This window comes from Ambystoma mexicanum, chromosome 7p, assembly GCF_040938575.1.
Source record: "Ambystoma mexicanum isolate Mex_15411 chromosome 7p, UKY_AmexF1_1, whole genome shotgun sequence".
Taxonomy (NCBI): Eukaryota; Metazoa; Chordata; class Amphibia; order Caudata; family Ambystomatidae; genus Ambystoma; species Ambystoma mexicanum.
Genome location: NC_090939.1, coordinates 132,736,242 through 132,756,571, shown reverse-complemented (window position 1 = coordinate 132,756,571; position 20,330 = coordinate 132,736,242).

The following is a 20,330-nucleotide window of genomic DNA, read 5'->3' as shown; positions in this document are numbered from 1 at the left end:
CTCCTCTAGAAGGACGGTTCAGTTGGATGAGGGAGTATTCGGGGGGGGGGCTTCACTGGCAATTGGGGCGATTGGGGCGAAATCGTCCGAGAACCAGGTTTCGGTGATGAAAACCAGGTCTGGTTTGTCCGAGGTGAGGAGGTCAAAGATGTAGTATCTGTTTTTCGCTATGGAACGGGCATTAAACAGGATGCAATTCACATCGGGAGGCGAGGTTGGTCTTGGAGCAGGAGCGGAAGGTGGTGGTGGCAGAGAGAGAGGAAGCTGGGGAGGGAGAGGGGTACGGTGGGAGATGATCGATGGGAATAGTGGGCGAGCAGTGGAGTTGGCGGGTTTCGGGCGGGAATGGGTGGCTGCGTGAGTTGGGATGCTCGGGTTCGGTTTGGGTGGTTTGAAGGTAGGGTGTGGGTGGTTAGGACTTTCAGTTGCAGTTTATGAGAAGTCGAGCAAGAGGGGTTTCAGGCAGGGTGAGGCTACGGGGGAAGGAGGTGAGTGGGGTACAGAGGTTGCGGGTCAAGACAGGGGAGGCGAGGAGTGCTGAGAGATTGAGGGGGACCAGGTACGGTTCCTCTTTAGTTTCTTTATTGCGATTGGAGTGTGGGTAAGGATAAGGTGGTCAGAGGGGGAGAGGGATTCGGCTTCTGTTCTTGCAAAGGCTAGGCGTGCAGTTTTTAGGGAGGGGAAATGGTGTGTTCGTGGAGCGGAGGCGGTGGGGGTTTGTGGGCAGAGCGGGGGAGATGCTTGCAGGGCGGGGTGTGCTCGCTATGATAGTGAGGGGAGCGGGCATGGTTAACATGGGCTGATCTGTGGTGATGTTCGGGGGAGGAGTGTTCTTAGGGCGGTTGGCTCGCCATCGTGCCCCTCTGGCTTGGTGTTTGGAGAGGAGAGTGGTAGGGAGTGCAAAGGAGGGTGGGGTGATTTGGGAGGGGGGATGGTAGGGAAGGTAGATAGGGGAGTGGGGGCAGATTATGGTGGTCATATCTGAAGGACCTTGGAGGACTGGGTGTACTCATGCTTAGTACGAGCTGTTAGGTGTAGTCTCAGGAGCAATTTACAGTTTAGTGGATTTTATAAGTTCCATTGTTTCACTGGCTGTGAGTGGTCTTGTACTCAAGGTTCCAAGTGGTCGGGTGATATTATTCAATTATTCTAGGTTTTAGTGTACTATTTGTACTAGCTTGCAGATATTAGGCCGTTTGAGGTATAGCTAGATCGTAGGATATGCTAACTGGGTGGCATATTTAGTTGTAGCTCCAGCACAGTTACGCTGTTGGGTAGGCTTTCTTATCATAGTTCTAAATTCAGTGGGGGCACGCTATTGGCACACTTCTAAATTCAGTTTGTACAGAGAAGATATTTGGCTATTAGGAGTACTTCTAGGTTCAACTATGCCCCATGGCTCCCAACCCCAACCAAACACTATGCCCCATGGCCCCCTCACCTCCAACCAAACACTATGCCCCATGGCCCCCTCACCCCCAACCAAACACTATGCCCCATGGCCCCCTCACCCCCAACCAAACATTATGCCCCATGTCCCCCTCACGCCCAACCAAACACTATGCCCCATGTCCCTCACCCCAACCAAACACTATGCCCCATGCCCATGTCCCCCACCACAAACCAAACACTATGCCCATGGCTCCCACCCCCAACCAAACACTATGCCCCATGGCCCCCTCACCTCCAACCAAACACTATGCCCCATCGCCCCCTTACCCCCAACCAAACACTATGCCCCCTGGCCCCCTCACCCCCAACCAAACACTATGCCCCATGGCCCCCTCACCCCAACCAAACACTATGCCCCATGTCCCTCACCCCAAACCAAACACTAAGCCCCATGCCCATGTCCCCCACCCCCAACCAAACACTATGCCCCATGGCTCCCACCCCCAACCAAACACTATGCCCCATGGCCCCCTCACCCCCAACCAAACACTATGCCCCATGGCCCCCTCACCCCAACCAAACACTATGCCCCATGCCCATGTCCCCCACCCCCAACCATACACTATGCCCCATGGCCCCCTCACCCCAACCAAACACTATGCCCCATGCCCATGTCCCCCACCCCCAACCATACACTATGCCCCATGGCCCCCTCACCCCCAACCAAACACTATGCCCCATGCCCCTCAACCCCAACCGAACACTATGCCCCATGGCCCCCTCGCCCCCAACCAAACGCTATGCCCCATGTCCCCCACCCCCAACCAAACACTATGCCCCATGGCTCCCACCCTCAACCAAACACTATGCCCCATGGCCCCCTCACCCCCAACCAAACACTATGCCCCATGGCCCCCTCACTCCCAACCAAACACTATGCCCCAAACACACTCTCAAGCATGCATCCAAACCCCCCCACCACCCAACTCAGCACACACACTCTCAAGCATGCACCCATACAGACCCGAACCCCCCGCCCCCCAACTCAGCACACACACTCTCAAGCATGCACCCATACAGACCCAAACCCCCCACCCCCCAACTCAGCACACACACTCTCAAGCATGCACCCATACAGACCAAAACCCCCCACCACCCAACTCAGCACACACATTCTCAAGCATGCACCCATACAGACCCAAACCCCACACCCCCCAACTCAGCACACACACTCTCAAGCATGCACCCATACAGACCCAAACCCCCCAACCCCCAACTCAGCACACACACTCTCACGCATGCACCCATACAGACCCGAACCCCCCACCACCCAACTCAGCACACACACTCTCAAGCATACACCCATACAGACCCAAAACCCCCACCCCCCAACTCAGCACACACACTCTCAAGCATGCACCCATACAGACCCAAACCCCCCACCCCCAACTCAGCACACACACTCTCAAGTATGCATCCCTACAGACCCGAAACCCCCACCCCCCAACTCAACACACACTCTCAAGCATGCACCCATACAGACCCAAACCCCCCACCCCCCAACTCAGCACACACACTCTCAAGCATGCACCCATACAGACCAAAACCCCCCACCACCCAACTCAGCACACACATTCTCAAGCATGCACCCATACAGACCCAAACCTCCCACCCCCCAACACAGCACACACACTCTCAAGCATGCACCCATACAGACCCAAACCCCCCACCCCTCAACTCAGCACACACACTCTCACGCATGCACCCATACAGACCCGAACCCCCCACCACCCAACTCAGCACACACACTCTCAAGCATACACCCATACAGACCCAAAACCCCCACCCCCCAACTCAGCACACACACTCTCAAGCATGCACCCATACAGACCCAAACCCCCCACCCCCAACTCAGCACACACACTCTCAAGTATGCATCCCTACAGACCCGAAACCCCCACCCCCCAACTCAACACACACTCTCAAGCATGCACCCATACAGACCCAAACCCCCCACCCCCCAACTCAGCACACACACTCTCAAGCATGCACCCATACAGACCCAAACCCCCCACCCCTCAACTCAGCACACACACTCTCAAGCATGCACCCATACAGACCCGAACCCCCCCACCCCCCATCTCAACATACACAACACAAACACTCAAAAACAAACATTAATACACATCCAACACACCCCCCAGCCACCCATCTCAACATACACAACATTAACATACAGCAGAACAGACCCAACACACAAACACAAACAAACAGACCACTTACCAGACGTGCTGGAAGGCAGGTAAGCTGGAACGCTGGTGAGGTGAGTGGTACTACGGCGAGGTGAGTGGTACTACGGCTGGTGTGGCCAGCAAGGCTGAAATGCCTTCCGGCATCAAGCCTTACTGGCCACGCCAGCCGTAGTGCTGGCCCACAAAGCACACACGCACTACGTGGCTCGTAGGAGCGACGTGGTACGTGTGTGCTGAGCCAATGACGCTCAGTGTTTTGTCCGGCCCGGAAGACAACAAAAACTTTCCTAATGGAGGGCGGCCGATGCTGCTTGCGGGCCGCCCTCCATTAGGAAAGTGTTTGTGCCTCGCGGGCTGGACAAAACAGCATGGCGGGCCGCAACAGGCCCGCGGGCCGTATGTTGTGCACCCATGCTCTAAAGGGACTTACCCGTTACCTTTCCTCATTCTCAGTCTGGCTGTCCAGGAGAGAGCATCTGGAAAACACCTGCTTTCAAATCACCGAAAACCTGCTGCAATGGCCTCTCCTATGGACATCTTTACTTCCCAACCAGCCCACCACCAACACCAGCACCTCAACAACCTGGAGAGTCTGAAGAGGGGAACAGGTGCATTGATACAGAAGAGGATCAAGAAGAACAAGAGGATGAAGTGGAGGAAGTCCCTGTCACCAGTACTCAGAGTGAGTCCTGGGTGTGGCAATTTTTTCACCACTGTTGGAAATTTTCCAAAGGCGCATGCAAACAAGGCTAGATGTGCTCACTGCAAAGTTGTACTCAGTCACTGGAAACCTGGCTTGTATTCATATGGGACTACTTCCATGAGGCGCCACATCAAATCAGCCCAATACCTTTCTCATGTAAGTGCAGGATGACTTCCTCCACCCCGTCACCACAAAGGATACACCTTTGGGACAGAGGATCCCAGTGGCAGCTTCACAGGCCATACAAAACACTTTTGACCCTTACCTTTCAAGAGTCACGGTGCTATGCATGTATTGTGAAACTTGGATCAGTTTCGGAGTGCTTTTGAGGCTGCAGTCAAGGATCATGAGAAACACTGCCACCTACCTGATTAAAGCTCGCCCAACATCTTCCTCGTTCCACCTGCCCCTACGACCCTGTGGTTGGTGCCTCTTCCCTCCCCTACCACGTCTCTCCTGAAAAAAGTGGCAAAAAAATTACAAAATAGAAAAATTAAAAAAAGGTTCCTTTAGAAGACACCTTTCACAGTTAAAAAATAGAAGTGCGAAAACAAGTCAAAGGCCCCAGTGCTTCCCGCTAAGTTCGCAGACAGTGCAGTAGTTCGTGGACATTTAAAATTTTCGGACCTGAGGCAATTGGAAATATTGTGATTGTTTAGCTTTCAAAATCGGTGGCTCTTGAAAGAACCGTTATTTGGGTCTTTCGGTTAAATAAGAAAACATTTCACTGATTTTCATTATTTCTTCTCAATTTCACATAAACTGCTTTCAAGCATTTTGAAGGTTTTCCACACAAATCTGATCACCCACATCAGTTAGATGGACTCCATTTCACCCAAAAATGTTGGCCCTATCAGATTTAGCTTTCTCATTATGGAAAGTTTTTTATGCCAACATCCCGAACAAAAGCACACACAGCTTTATTAACATTGTGCCTCCCTTTTTCCATTTGCTGACCAAATTAACTGGAGGGCATACACATCTGTCTCTGGGCAATTCGAGAAAACATTATTTTCGAATTAGGGGACATTTCCTTCAACTTTCCCAATGCATCCTTCATTGCAAACTGCAATGGGATTCCATTCACATTCCCCAAACTGTTCCCACCACAATAAATAATGATAATGGGCCTCATTACGAGTCCGCTGGTAACCGCGGCGGTAAAACTGCCTGGTTACCGCCAGACTCATATTACCATTCCGCCTCCGTGACTCCCGGAACTACCAGGGCATTACAGCCCCGGTGTCCCGGGAGTCACGGAGGCGGAATGGTGTTAATCCCCATTCCCATTGAGTCCCATAGGATTCAATGGGAATGGGGAAGTGGAAAGACCGGCACCATCTCGTGATGGTGCTGGTGTTTCCACGTCTGCCTGCAGGCGGGAGGTGTTCAACCCGCCAGATCAGACCTGGCGGGAAGATCACCTCCCGCCTGCAGGACTCGGGATCGGGCGGTCCAAAATTAACAGTGGCGACGGGTTTACCGCCACTCTTAATTCCGGACCGCCCGACCCGTAATGAGGCCCAATGTCTGAATGCTTCAATTTAACCATATTTACCCAAAATGGGAGCAAGTTCACCAATTCATGACACACACTCCATAGGAGAACACTTTCAATTCAGGAAATCCAAGATGTTTGTCTATTCCACAGTGCTCAACATACATCTTCACCCAGAGGACCCAAGAGTCCCCCAAAATCCAAATACTCGGCCTGCTGAAACTTATTGCCATGGCCATTTTCAGTCCTCTCACAACTCTTTCTAACGAATCTCCTGCTACCCTCTCTTCCTGGTTTACCACACCCAGTAAACATGATTGGCTGATCCTTCCACCAGACTGTCCGTGCCCTCTGCAGTCCCCTTTCTATGCCAGGCAACCTCAAAAGACATGGATGTGGGACGTGCCGCCCCCAAACTATTGCGGTGTCCGTAAACAGATGGTGCAATTGAATGAGGTGGGGAGGGAAATTAAAGACAATGGCCCTCATTACGACCCTGGCGGAAAGTAACTGACCTGACCGCCATAGCGTAAATAGCGCTTCCGCCATTGCACGACGGAGTAAAGTGCGGCTAATTCCGACCCATCGGGCACGAGCACTACGCCATGGCGGAAGTGCAAAGTCCGCGATGGCGGAAATGTCCCCAAAACGCCCCTCACCGCCGTCGTACGGCGCCCTAGGTGCAATTCCGCCACCCATCATAGCGGTCACCGTAATGAGCGGCAATCGGAAAATACGGTGACCGTAAATATACGGAAACGGAAGTAAAAACATGGTCCCGGAACGGGAAACAGAACGCCGTACACCTATAAAATCAGAATTCCCACACAACCATTAAAAATACTACCCTGAGACACATCCCAACCCGTCATCCACCCTAGTGAAAACAATAAAAATGGGAAAAGTAGCGAAAAAAGCGTGCGACCGCAAGCGGCAGGTCCACTTCTCCCGTGAGGAACTCACCGTGCTCATAGAGACCCTCCAGGAGAATGCTGCCGTCGTCTTCACGACGCAAATGACCAGGATGGCACTTGCGAACAAGAAGGCCATATGGGCCCTGGTGGCACAGCGGGTAAGTGCGGTGGGGACCGCACCCCGCAACCCACAGCAATGCAGAAAGCGATGGGATGACTTGCGGATACGCGTACGGAGCATACTATCCGCCAACCGTAACATTGCCACAGCTACCGGGGGAGGATCGGAATCACCCATCAAGTTGACCCCCTGGGAAGAAATCTGTGCCTCCACCATTGGAATGGAGAGTATAGAGGGAGTCGGAGGGATGGAGAAAGGAGTGCAGACATCCGAAGAATCAGGTAGGTGGCCCAAATAAAACAATGCTAAATCCACAATGTCCAATCATGAGAAGTACCATGTGTCCACATAGTGCAACAGAAACACATGGCCAGGAGAACGTCCACATACATTGGCCTGATAGCGCACTTTAAAAGTCACATTAAATACATAAATAATTAAAAATCCTAAAAACACCCTCTACACGTGCAGCAGGCACACCCTAACTGCAGGCTGCAAAACAACTGCATCCTCAATCCACACAAAAATGAAACCACCTCCAAGGCCCTGACCCAAATCACCCTCAGGTACCACCCCAATGCATGTGATACATTGCCATTCCAATTTCCACAGACCCATTAATAACGCTCGCCCTCCTTTACTCCACCACAGGGTCCGATTCAAACGACGAGCTCCAGGACACCCCTACCAGCACACCTGCAAAGAGGGCCAAGACCAACGGCCAAAGACCCTCCACCTCAGCTGCACGGATCAAGACACGGCAGCAGCACAAATCAAGTGGCAGCACACAGGAGGGGACTTCAACAGGCACCCCAGCAGCCAGCATGCCCACAACAGCACCACCACAGGTCCCCCCAATGGATGCCACAGAAGGCACTGCTTCTGGTGGCAGCAGCACCATAGGTGACACTGCATTAATGGCAGCATGCTCCGACACAGAAAACGGTGATGTCGATGTAGGATCCATCCATGACCTGTCTCAATCCCCCTGTTTGTTTCATCCCGTACACCATGAGGATACCACGCAGGGGCACCCACAAGACGACGACTGGCCATCCCCCACAAGCCCTGTGGCAAGGCAACATGAGGTGATCAGCCCCTCTGTGACACCACCGCAAATGGCCATGGCACAGCAGAGGCAACAGTCCCTCGACCAGGTGATCGTGCAACAGCAGCAACTGGCCACGCTCCTCAAGGACCATGCTGATGAATGTGGGGGTACTAAGGCAGCCATAGAAACATCTACTGAGACACTTAGGGCAGAAATGGAGAGAAGTACAGAGACACTAAGGGCACAAATGGAGAGAAGCACCGAGAGCCTGAGGGTACAAATGGAGAGAAGCACCGAGAGCCTGAGAGTACAAATGGAGAGAAGCACCGAGAGTCTGAGGGGGGAACTGCATGCGACGTCCAAAGACGGAAGTGCTGAACTTGCCGCTGTGCGCCGTGTGCTCACTGAGCTCTCACAAACCCTTAGGGACATGCATGGACGTGAGCAGGCAGAGACATCATCCGTTGCAAGTTCCGTCCAGGGCAGCCCCCAACGTAGATCTGGGAGGAACCTGCGCTCCACAGGCAGGGGTGCCCCTGATACCCGGAGAGGGGGCTTGCAATAGCGTCTGCCCACTGACAATGAGCATCTTTGGACACTGGTGTTTGGGGGGGAGGTAGGAGGGTGGAGGGGGTGTGTTGGGCTTACTTGGGAGGCGGGTCGATGGGGTGTGTAACATAATTTCACATATGCTATAAACATTGCATAATCATCCAATGAGATGTGTGGACATTGATCTTTGTGTACGAGGCCTTTATAGGCGTACAGTCCATATTGTGCATGTTCCAGACACACACAGTGCCACAAGTCCCGTGTCCATGTATCAGCCACCAGGCGTGAGTGCTAGAAGCATGAATCTATGATAATCTGACGAATTTCACGGCCTTCCTGTGCCTCGCGGACTCCTTGAGGTGCTGCCACATCCCCACCCTCATCATGACCATCTTCAGGTGCTTGCAGTTCTGCGTCAGGGGGCATGGGCACATTTCTACGTACGCACATGTTGTGTAGCATGACACATGCCATGACCATCTTTGCAACCTTCTCATGGCGGTACAGGAGTGCCCCGCCAGACCTGCTGAGGCAGCGGAAACGAGTCTTTAGTAGGCCGAATGCCTGTTCTATGACTACACGGGTACGTGAGTGGGCATGGTTGTAGTCCTCCTCATGCCTGTTCTGTGGGTTCCGGAGTGGTGTAAGGAGCCATCTCTTCAGTGGATACCCGGCATCACCTGTATGTGGACAATAAAGGATGTTTGTGAAATGACATTGCTACGTACGCACCCCCCCCTTCCTGCCAGGTCATTGCCGCATCACATACCCCACATTATCATGCATGAAATGAGACTCACCGAGTAGCCAGGATCTGTTCCCTGCGTGTCGCTCCATGTAGCGTGGTATTGTAAAGTTCCTCAAGACCATAGAATCATGGGTTGATCCAGGAAATCGGGCACAACAATGTGTAATGATCCTGTTGGAGTCACACACCATTTGTACATTAAGAGAATGATATTGTTTTCGGTTGCGGTACTGGGCCTCCATGGCATGTGGGACAACCAATTCCACATGGGTGCAGTCGATGGCACCAATGCAACCCGGTATGCCGGCAAGTGCATGGAATCCCACTTTTGTGTTCGTAATTTCCTGCTCCGAGCGTGGTAGAGAGATGTAGTCGTCTGCGTGCTTCAGGAGGGCATCGAGCACTTGCAATAGTGTCCGTGACAACAGTGGCTGTGAAATGCCATGCAACTGTCCGACTGTGTGCTGGTAGGTGCCTGTGGCCAGGAAGTGGAGTACAGACACCACCTTCAGTAGGGGTGGGATGGCGGTTGGGCTATCTATCATGCTGACAAGGTCAGCGTGTGTCATGTCCACAATGGCGGTTATGGTGTCCCGGTCCAAACGGTAGAGGGTGTGGATCTGCTCATCAGTGAGGTTGAACGGATGTGCTCGGAGGCGTGGGATTGCGGGCTGCCTGCGTGGTGGTAGTGGCTGTGCTGGTGGGCCTTGCTGGCCCTGCCTTGCCCTCCTCCTCCTCCTGCGTCTCCTCTGTGCGGCCGGTTGTTGTAGTAGTTGGTGTTCGTCTTCTTCTTGAAGTTGGAGTACTTGCAGTGCTATCAGGTCCCCCAGGGCCAACATCGCTAGTCCTGCCGGTAGCATTTTGGAGTGGGTGTGGTTGTGGGAGGGGGTTGGGTGTGCAATTTATGTGTTTTCAGGCTGTATAGCCTCCACCTGTGGTGATTCATTCCACCTGTGCAAGCTGCAATCCCCTTTGGGCGTGCACGTCCCGCACACAACGCTGCAATTCGACGCATGGCATCTTGCTATTACAATCATGTATTTAATCCCGATGGCAGTGAAATATTGGTTCATATGTTCATTCTGCTATGGTCCCATTGTTTCACATACTATCTTTGCAGTCGCGAACAAACTTGTGAAGGGTCAGTGGAATGTAGTACTCGATTGATGGTGGACCCTCATGCAGCACTGTACCGAGGTTCACCGACGGGCGGGGCGTCCCATTTGTGAGTGAAGCCAGTTGCCATTTTCACACACTGCCGCACTACATGGATGGATTTGTGATTTCAAGCGGTCACAGATGCCTTTTCGACGTGATGTTGCAAATGAGGAATTCGAAGGACAGCGCTTTCGGTTTTCAGCTAGCGGCGAGGAGACGCCCACAGGTCTGACTGCAGATATAAAGTTCTATTGTTTAATGTCCTTCGGACAGGGGCCATGGCGAGAATGCAATGATTGATATGAATAGTATGGGATGCGCAATAGCGTAGTGGACGATAAGGCAGGACGTTCCCAAATACATGTTACTTCACAACACTGGAATTCCGGGCTGGAGCACAGTGGATTTTGCAGACTGCATTACGCACAGACTCAATGGAAATTTCACATGTTATGTGAGTAAATAATCAGGCGTTTTCATACCGGAATGAGGGAATGATGTATGGATGCATGGACAGATGATTTAATAGAGAGTTTGCCATGTACAGGGCTTTTTGGAATCTATCCACTTCCCCTGCGCTATGTGATGCAGGGCTGCCATAGTGGGACCATCGTCTATCTGCCTTTGTTGAACCCTCCCTGTCTCGACGCGCCTTCAAACACTTGTGTCTATGCACGTTACTAATCCCATCTAATGGATTCTGTTTTAACAGACGCATGCACACAAACACTCGTTTGTAATAGTGTTTTCACCTCGATTTATATGATTCGCAAGTGATTTTTGGGTGGGAATAATCCTTTTGAGTGGGCTAGCATGCATATGGCTGTGGATTTAGTGTGATCATTGAAGTGAGTAATTCAAATGAAGTTCTGATGCCCATACTATTCTTTTTCATTTCATTTGGGTGACAGGTATCTCCTCCCCTTTTGCCGCTGCCATCTGTATGCCACTCCTGCAGATGGCTTTTACTCCCGACACCTGCTGCTTCGTGTTAATCAGTGGAGCACCATTACGATCTTATGGGACGATCGCCAATGGGCCACATGCCCTTACGCAGTACTAGTGGCTAGGAGCAACATATCGACCTTTCAGCTGGACTAGTGCCTACCTAATGGGACGGCCCTGCGGTTCTAGGCGCTTCCATGTTGCCTTTTTGAACGTGAATGTAGCCCCTGTGTACCATGAAGGAACAGGGAGTCACACAAGAAGAAGCTGGTCATTTATTGCGGATGCAGCCCACAATAATGAAATATATTTTGGAGTTCATGACCTAATAGCTGTATGGGCTTGGTGATTTTGTTTTGCATTAAATTTTGATTATGATATTGACCGTGTAGCGTTATTCTTTGCAAGTAATGTAGCATATTCCTATTTGTGGAGCGATGTATTGTGAGAAGATCTGCATTGGGTTCCGGCTTCTGAGTATAGTTGCGTGGTACTGTACTGGGCGCGTTTGCCTACGAAGCCCAGTGAGGTCAGGGATAGGGGCTGCCATTATGACTGTTTTAATGATGTCATGCTCAGGGGCGGGGATTAGCTTTTGTGTAACAGATGCCGGTCAGCCAGGTGGATTGGTGGAATGATGTGATTATCAGAATATGGCTGGTCACAGGTGCCTGTGTTTGCGTGCGTTTCTTGGAGGGAGACTGAGGTCATGTCCATTGGAATAGCTTCTGTATTCGTGCCATCTGTGCCCTGCAGCTCCCATTGGCCCCTCTTGAGATGAGCCTGGCTGCTCAGTCACTCTGCCAACTTGTGTGGTACATGCTTATGCTGATGGTTGGTTTGTTTACTGGCAGGAGTACAGGGCTGGTGCAGTCTCACTCAGGATACTGCTTTGAATGTTGCCTTACACTGGTGTCAAGCGATGGGGGGCCTGTTTTTGTTTGTCTCATATTTCAGTTCATGTTGCTGGACTTGAACCTTCACATGCCTGTGCTGCATCAGTACGGCAATGGTGCCATGGCAAATATGGATGGCCACTCACAAGGCACTTGGAGCCCCTAGATTCATTTGTTCGTTGGCATGCATGGGTGACTTGTACATTTCACTGGTTGCATTGTGTGACTTCATTGCACCTACGAGGAGTTGTGCAATGTGGCCAGGGAGTGGTGTACAGGCACTCAGTAGGGCCTTTTACGGTTGGTTCGCGATGCCGTACTTCTCACCATGGCGGAATGGTACTTTCCGCCATGCTTGATGGCGTTAGGTATATGTCCGCTAGGGTCAGAATTCGCGTACCGTTGCGCCATGGTGGTAATTACGGTTTCGCATGGCGCGCGTGCGCGTACTTGGTGCAGTTAGCGTTGGCGTTCACTACGGTGTCGCTAATGGCATCGTACTTTACGGTGACGGGTCATAATCGCACCGAGCGCTATTCGATGGCGGTATTGCATTTCCGCCATCGTTTTTCGATTTCCGCCAGGGTCGTAATGAGGGCCAATGTAAGCTATTTAATCTTTAGGTGGGGGGTTTAAACAAACACCTTTTTATTTCTTTTATTTGCTTTCATGTTTTCTTTTTCCTTACAGGAACATCTTCAATGCATTCCTTACATTATAAAGGAAAAGTGCATTTCCAACATCTGTGAAGTGAATTCCATCTCGACCAAAAAAATTCACACCCTGAGAATTGATATTATCATTCTCAAAGGATGACATTCCTGAAGCCTACATAAAAGCAAATACACCTTTATTTACAATCTGTCTTGATTGTTCAATTTGATGACTGAAAAAGTGTGTTGGACATCTCCATGTGTGTCTCTGATTTATTTCCCAAACAATCATCTGAGCAGCAGGAAACAGTTGCATTAGGTATTTACAAAATTCCTTCAACACAACTTCCAAAAACTATGGAGTCACAAACCCCAAACTTTTCCCTACACAATGAACAGTGGCAATATCTGGATATTTGAAGTGAGCCATATTCTCACAAAATGAAAGCAAGCTTACCCAGTTTGAGTCACAGACTGCATGCCAGGAAACTTCCACTTCTGCCATTCCAATCTTTTCAAGGATACCCTCATTATCAGCATATACCTTCAATGACTGAATTGAAAAGTCCCCCAGAATCCACACTGTATGCTTTCTCAAAGACATTGCCAAAGCCTTTATCACTGCTCTCACAACTTGTGCAAACTAAGCTCCTCCTACCCTCTCTGTTCCTGTACACCACATCCAGCAAACCTGATTGGCTACTCCCCACAGTCCCTTTTCCATAGCGCCATCCACACAAGGCCTGGATGTTGCATGTGCCATCTGCAAACAGCTGCAGCATCTGCAAACCCACTTGCAGAGGGTAGCCCTCAACCCTTTCCACTTCCTTTTCTCAACACTCCCTCATTGGCTGCTTTCAAACAGTCACACATCCATCCACCAATCACATCCAAAACCTCTACACCTAACCCTCTCATCTCTCTTCAACACTTCATATGTACACTTGAACTCTCACAGTACATATCTCTTCTTAATAAAATACATCTGCATCAAAAACGTCTGTGACACTGGCCAACATTTCTTTTTCCAGATTCACTTTAGCAAATGCCATGTAGTGCAGCATTCATGACCTGCTCATATTAAGCAGCAACTGATTATAATGCTTTGCCTTTCAAAATGTTTCTCTTTTTACAAGCATTTTCATCAAAGTTAAAAATGAATATGTGTATTTGCAGCAGCACTGTATCATATCCATAAAATAAGGGAACACCCTATAAAATACACATGTACACCGTTTTCAAATTTCTCAGTTTAATATCTTGCTAGAACATGCATACATTCCAACAGCGCCCATTCCAATGTATAATTGCTTCTTAAGTCTTTCTTTTTTCCTCTGCATTATGTCAATTCCAACTCACTTCGCCCATTACAAATTTGCAACTACAAGTCCCAGAATGCAAAGTAAAAAAACACCACTAACTTCACAATTCCAACCTGTGACATGTGACAAATAAACATATGCAATGCTCTGCTTTTGTAAATATTTCTAAATATTTCTTGGGAAGCCTTTTTAACAAAGTTAAAACAATGCATATCTCCATTCACAGCAGCAGAGTGTTACTTTTGCATAAAACAAAGCCAAAGCAGGAAACATTAATCTGTATACCATTTCTTATTGGCACTCAGTGTGTGCCAGTTTAATATATTAACAGTACATGTATACTTCCTAACATAACCCATTCCAATCTTCAGCTGCTTATGCAATCCTACTTTTTTTGCTACATTCTTTGACTTTTACTCCAACGCTTACAATGTTAAAAGTGCAACTACAAGTCCATAATGCAAACAAAAAAATCAATGGCTACATGAACACCTACAGAGGCATTATGTTGGCAAGTATTCATATATTCCTAATGCATTAAACTTATACACAACACCTGCCATTTAATCTCTACTACAAATATTTTCCATCAACTTTTCTTCGCTTTGACAAATTGTTACAGTGCTTCTGCAAATGCACACATACATTTCTTAAATTTCAAGAAATGCTCCCAAAAAGCAACCATTTTTAACCATCCACCAATGTTATTAACTTTTTCCCCATCCCTCCTCCTTCAATTACAAATATAACCCTTCCTTCCTAACAGTACTTCACCCTTACCAAATATGCCCACTAACTTTCTTTGACAATTACAGGAAAGAAACACAATGCAATCAAGAACCAAAAAATTATACCCTTTGCATCAGACAAAGTAAGTACATTAATTGCCCAGTATATGTATGTTATTATAGCAAAACAGTGACACTAAATATATTACCCCATTCTACGTTTCTCAAACCATCATTTATTTCACTCAAGCCCATTATATTCCACAATATACACTTCTGCTATTTCGATCGACACACCACCATTGCAACACATAGTCTGTTCCTCAAACCCGCACAATCACCACACAGATTCCAAACACACCTTCCTCACTAACTCAACACCATTTCACCTCTGTACACTCATATTCCCTCAACCTATCCAACCACACCTAATATGCCACCTCACAATCAAACAGTACTCTATTCAGCACTACAATCACACCCACACACATATGCACCATACATGCATACACATTTCCACAACTTCCCAATACAACCTTTCTTTTCCCCAATAGACACAACAAAATGCCTGCTAAACAGCAACTACTTAGAAAAGAAATAAATACTAGAGCAGATAACACTAAAAGTACATCACATAGTCATCCACCTACCTCTAAAACATTTTTATAGAAAACCTTAAAACGAAAGAGCTAGTAGCCTCACTCAACAAAACTAAACCAACCACAAGTAAAAAAGGCAAGGCCCCTCATCCAAAAACAAAAAGTAAAACCTTATGTACAGATAAAAGCACACCTACAAACAAACCCGATCCTCTATCTGCCAGTGTTAACATAGTCACTGTAAAGCAATCCAAGAAAATGATGTTACAAACATTTTTCCACCATCGAGTTCTTAACAATCTTATAAAAACATCTGAAAAGTACAATCTTCCATTAAAAATGACTGCAAGAGACTAATCCTGCAAGCTCTGATCAACAGCGCTTTTCTAGTAAAGGGAAACAAGTGTATATTGATTTTAAGCAGAATGAAACCACTGACTAAATTAATCATTAATTTACAAAAACTATTTCTAAACATGCGCAATGTCAAAATGCATACCTTTTCAAACTTCTGTGATGGTGAATGGATGCACACAAGCAGCACAGAACCATACTTCAATGAAGAAGCTTATAAACAAGAATAAGCCAAAAACAATCACCATATACAATAATGGTCGAGGGGTGAAATGGTGGATCAAACCTTTATGACAAAAGAAACCCTTATAGAAAAAACAATCCCCAACACACTTTGATCCAAAGGCTCCTTTCAACCAAACAAACCATCCAGTGTACAAATGGACATGCAGCTCAATGTGAAATGTACGCCAACAATCCTTCAAATCTTTATGACAATTTCTCAATCACTATGTAAAACTAAAAGACAAAGGTAAAATGAAAACTTTACAAACCACTGACTCCTGTCCAGTGTGCAGCCACACTGGTCTGCGAGGACATTCATTAGCCTGCATTTCAGGAACTGCTTGCAAAAGCACTTTCCACAACATCAAAATGTTAGCAACACAAAATTCCACTATACAGAATCTTGTGCATCATCTATACTATGCAAAACGTCCTGCTATAGAACTGCAAAATTTAAATACAATTCTCCTACATGGAACAGTCAAAGAACTCCTTGAAGAAATAGAACACATGCAATGTAGATACTTCGGAACTGAAAGTTTCTTAGAAAATTCTGAACCTTCAGAAAACATCCTCATAAACACCAACCTCCTAATATAGACATAAAAAAAAGAAATAGCTAAGTTTCAAAACACATCTGCTGAAATATCAGACCAAAATGTGTTTGTTGCCGCAGAACCTTTTATAAAAAGAGTACAAAAACAGTAGAGGTAGCCTACAAAATATAAGACAATGAAGAATCCCAATGGTTCCAATTAGCTTTCTATCTAACAGCAGAAGCTAAATACAAAATAACTAACCCCTCAAGAGTGTGCACATCTGCAACACAAAGCTTGACAATAACCAAATGCCATCATGTGCTACCGCTAATAACTTAGAAATATTCCCACTTCCAAAAGCTCTCCAACAGCCTAACTTGTACGAGAGCATTATATTGCAAACAGTGCACCCATTTCAGGCTTTAATACACCTTCAACCAAAATCAGCCAAATTGCCTCCATCCGAGCTACAAAGGGCATCGTGGCAAAGCAGTATATTTGCCATTGAATCTAAAAGAACATGTTCAAACTCTAGGACTACAACAGCCAATAGATCAATCATTAATTGTACTAGTTAATGATGTGCCAACAAAAGACAAAAACAATTTGGCAACAACTAGTAGACTTAAACAAAGTTAGACAAGACATGCAATATCTAAAAGAAAACAATGAGTACTACAAAGATATAAACACAGAGGAAAACTTAAGAGAAACCACCACACTATTCAAGAGTCACCGGAAAGTTGCCAATTTCAAAACATTGATCCTTTTACAGCAGCTAACATTTTAGACCAGTACACCATTCACCCACTGCACTCCAAATACACAATTGATGATGCATTAGAAGCATCAAATGCATCAAGCCAACGGATACCCAATAAGCATATGGGAAAGAAATATAGAAGCATGTTCTTTTCCTCTACTCTTTCCTACAGGAAAAGGAGAACGATATGATGAAAGGTCCACACAAATTAGTGCATCAGAATATCGCTCTTTATGAATGTATTCTGAAGACTCCAGATTCAGTCAAAATGTCGAATACATTTTCCACCTCCTTTTCGAAAGTGAACCAGCAACTCTATGTTATGGAGTTGCACACACATTAAAAACAGGCTTTAACTTTTTAAACATATCCGCTAAAAAATAAAAGACAAAGATGAAGTTTTTCTGTCCTGTATCACAATTCTCTTGGCAAGCATGCGTGGTACACAAGAATACTGGTTCCGACCTCATGTTGATGTACATTGTATGCTAAGGAACTTAGGCCCACCCACATGGTTTGTTATTTTAAGTTGTGCAGAGTACGCATGGGATGACTTGCATGACTTCTTACGGACTGCAAACCAAAATAAAGACAGAATACACATAAAAACAAAAGGATACCTTTGTTCTCTTGACTTTGTAAATGTATCAAGGTACTTTCACCATTGCTTCATAGCCATGCTGCATTTTATCTGCAATAAAAGTACCCTTCCTCTCGGAGAACTAAAACACTTCTTTTGGAGAAAAGAAAATCTTGGTGCTTCACGAGTGCAGTTACGCTGGAGGACCCATGGGCTCTCTGATGAACGTTGTGAACCTTTTAACAGACATCTGTATATTGCTATTGATATTGTATGCATATCGCGCTTTTAAACAAGTGTTTTAAAGCGTGCTATCACTCAATATAACTAGATACAACACAATATATGTACTCATACAGTCACATAATACATATGTAACAGAGAGTTATTAGAAATTACATTGAAGCCTTGCTCCTATTTAAGCCCAATCTGCTACAAAAAGAACATCTCACTGATTCAGCGAGTGCTTCACAAGTGCAGTTACGCAGGTGGGTGGCTGGGTGCTGGAGTCTGAGAACATAGTGAAAATCTGATTAGTTTCTTATGGTAAAGCTAATGATTGATCTGTTTTTTCTTTGTGGTATCATGGTTGATGTGTGCCGTCTACACGTTGAAATCAGTTATGCCTTTCTATCGTAAACCAGCAAATCAAATGTCTGTCCAATCAAAAGACACAACAGAAAAAGAAAATGCTGCCGCTCCACTACCGACTCCTAAAAGTTGGAAAAGAACAAAATATTAACCGCAGATATTAGAGCATTCTGGTCACCAAAGCTCCAAGCAGGTATACACTTGCTAGGAGTCTCTGGAAACCCTGAAATGCTGAATAGAAAACAGACTGAGCGGGTCAATTGTAATAAGACTCTATTTTGATGGTGGTGGCAGTATCTCAAGAAATGAATGTAGCCTGTTGCTTAGTCAAACCGCCAAATTTTTTCCACCTGACTAACAAACAATGAAAAATTCCGGAAGAGAATCAGCCGATTCCGATATGTGACTCACACATAGTCACAGCACAAATTCACACATCTATTAAAAGAGTTATACAAAGGTAGCGGGCGCCCCTCTCTCGCAAGAACAGACATGATAACCTGTTCAGTGGTTATTAACCACTTGAGAGTTCGCAGCCACTGCTTTTACTCACTGTGCCTTTCACAGATGGGAAATATCCATTTGCATATCAGTCTTTGTCCTGCCCAGGGGCAGTCCAGCACCGAAATACAATGGCAACTCCAATCTGAACGAGAGTACCACCAGCAACCCCATACACGTGTTTCACCCTTGTTGGGGATCATCAGTGAGGTGAAGCTGATGCCTCTCTAAGCACAGTGAGAGGGAGACCACGTCTGGTTGCCCCCAGGAGACCTAGGGTTACCAATCCCAGGTTCCTTAAAAATTAGTTATACAAAGGTAGCGGGCGCCCCTCTCTCGCAAGAACAGACATGATAACCTGTTCAGTGGTTATTAACCACTTGAGAGTTCGCAGCCACTGCTTTTACTCACTGTGCCTTTCACAGATGGGAAATATCCATTTGCATATCAGTCTTTGTCCTGCCCAGGGGCAGTCCAGCACCGAAATACAATGGCAACTCCAATCTGAACGAGAGTACCACCAGCAACCCCATACACGTGTTTCACCCTTGTTGGGGATCATCAGTGAGGTGAAGCTGATGCCTCTCTAAGCACAGTGAGAGGGAGACCACGTCTGGTTGCCCCCAGGAGACCTAGGGTTACCAATCCCAGGTTCCTTAAAAATTAGTTATACAAAGGTAGCGGGCGCCCCTCTCTCGCAAGAACAGACATGATAACCTGTTCAGTGGTTATTAACCACTTGAGAGTTCGCAGCCACTGCTTTTACTCACTGTGCCTTTCACAGATGGGAAATATCCATTTGCATATCAGTCTTTGTCCTGCCCAGGGGCAGTCCAGCACCGAAATACAATGGCAACTCCAATCTGAACGAGAGTACCACCAGCAACCCCATACACGTGTTTCACCCTTGTTGGGGATCATCAGTGAGGTGAAGCTGATGCCTCTCTAAGCACAGTGAGAGGGAGACCACGTCTGGTTGCCCCCAGGAGACATAGGGTTACCAATCCCAGGTTCCTTAAAAATTAGTTATACAAAGGTAGCGGGCGCCCCTCTCTCGCAAGAACAGACATGATAACCTGTTCAGTGGTTATTAACCACTTGAGAGTTCGCAGCCACTGCTTTTACTCACTGTGCCTTTCACAGATGGGAAATATCCATTTGCATATCAGTCTTTGTCCTGCCCAGGGGCAGTCCAGCACCGAAATACAATGGCAACTCCAATCTGAACGAGAGTACCACCAGCAA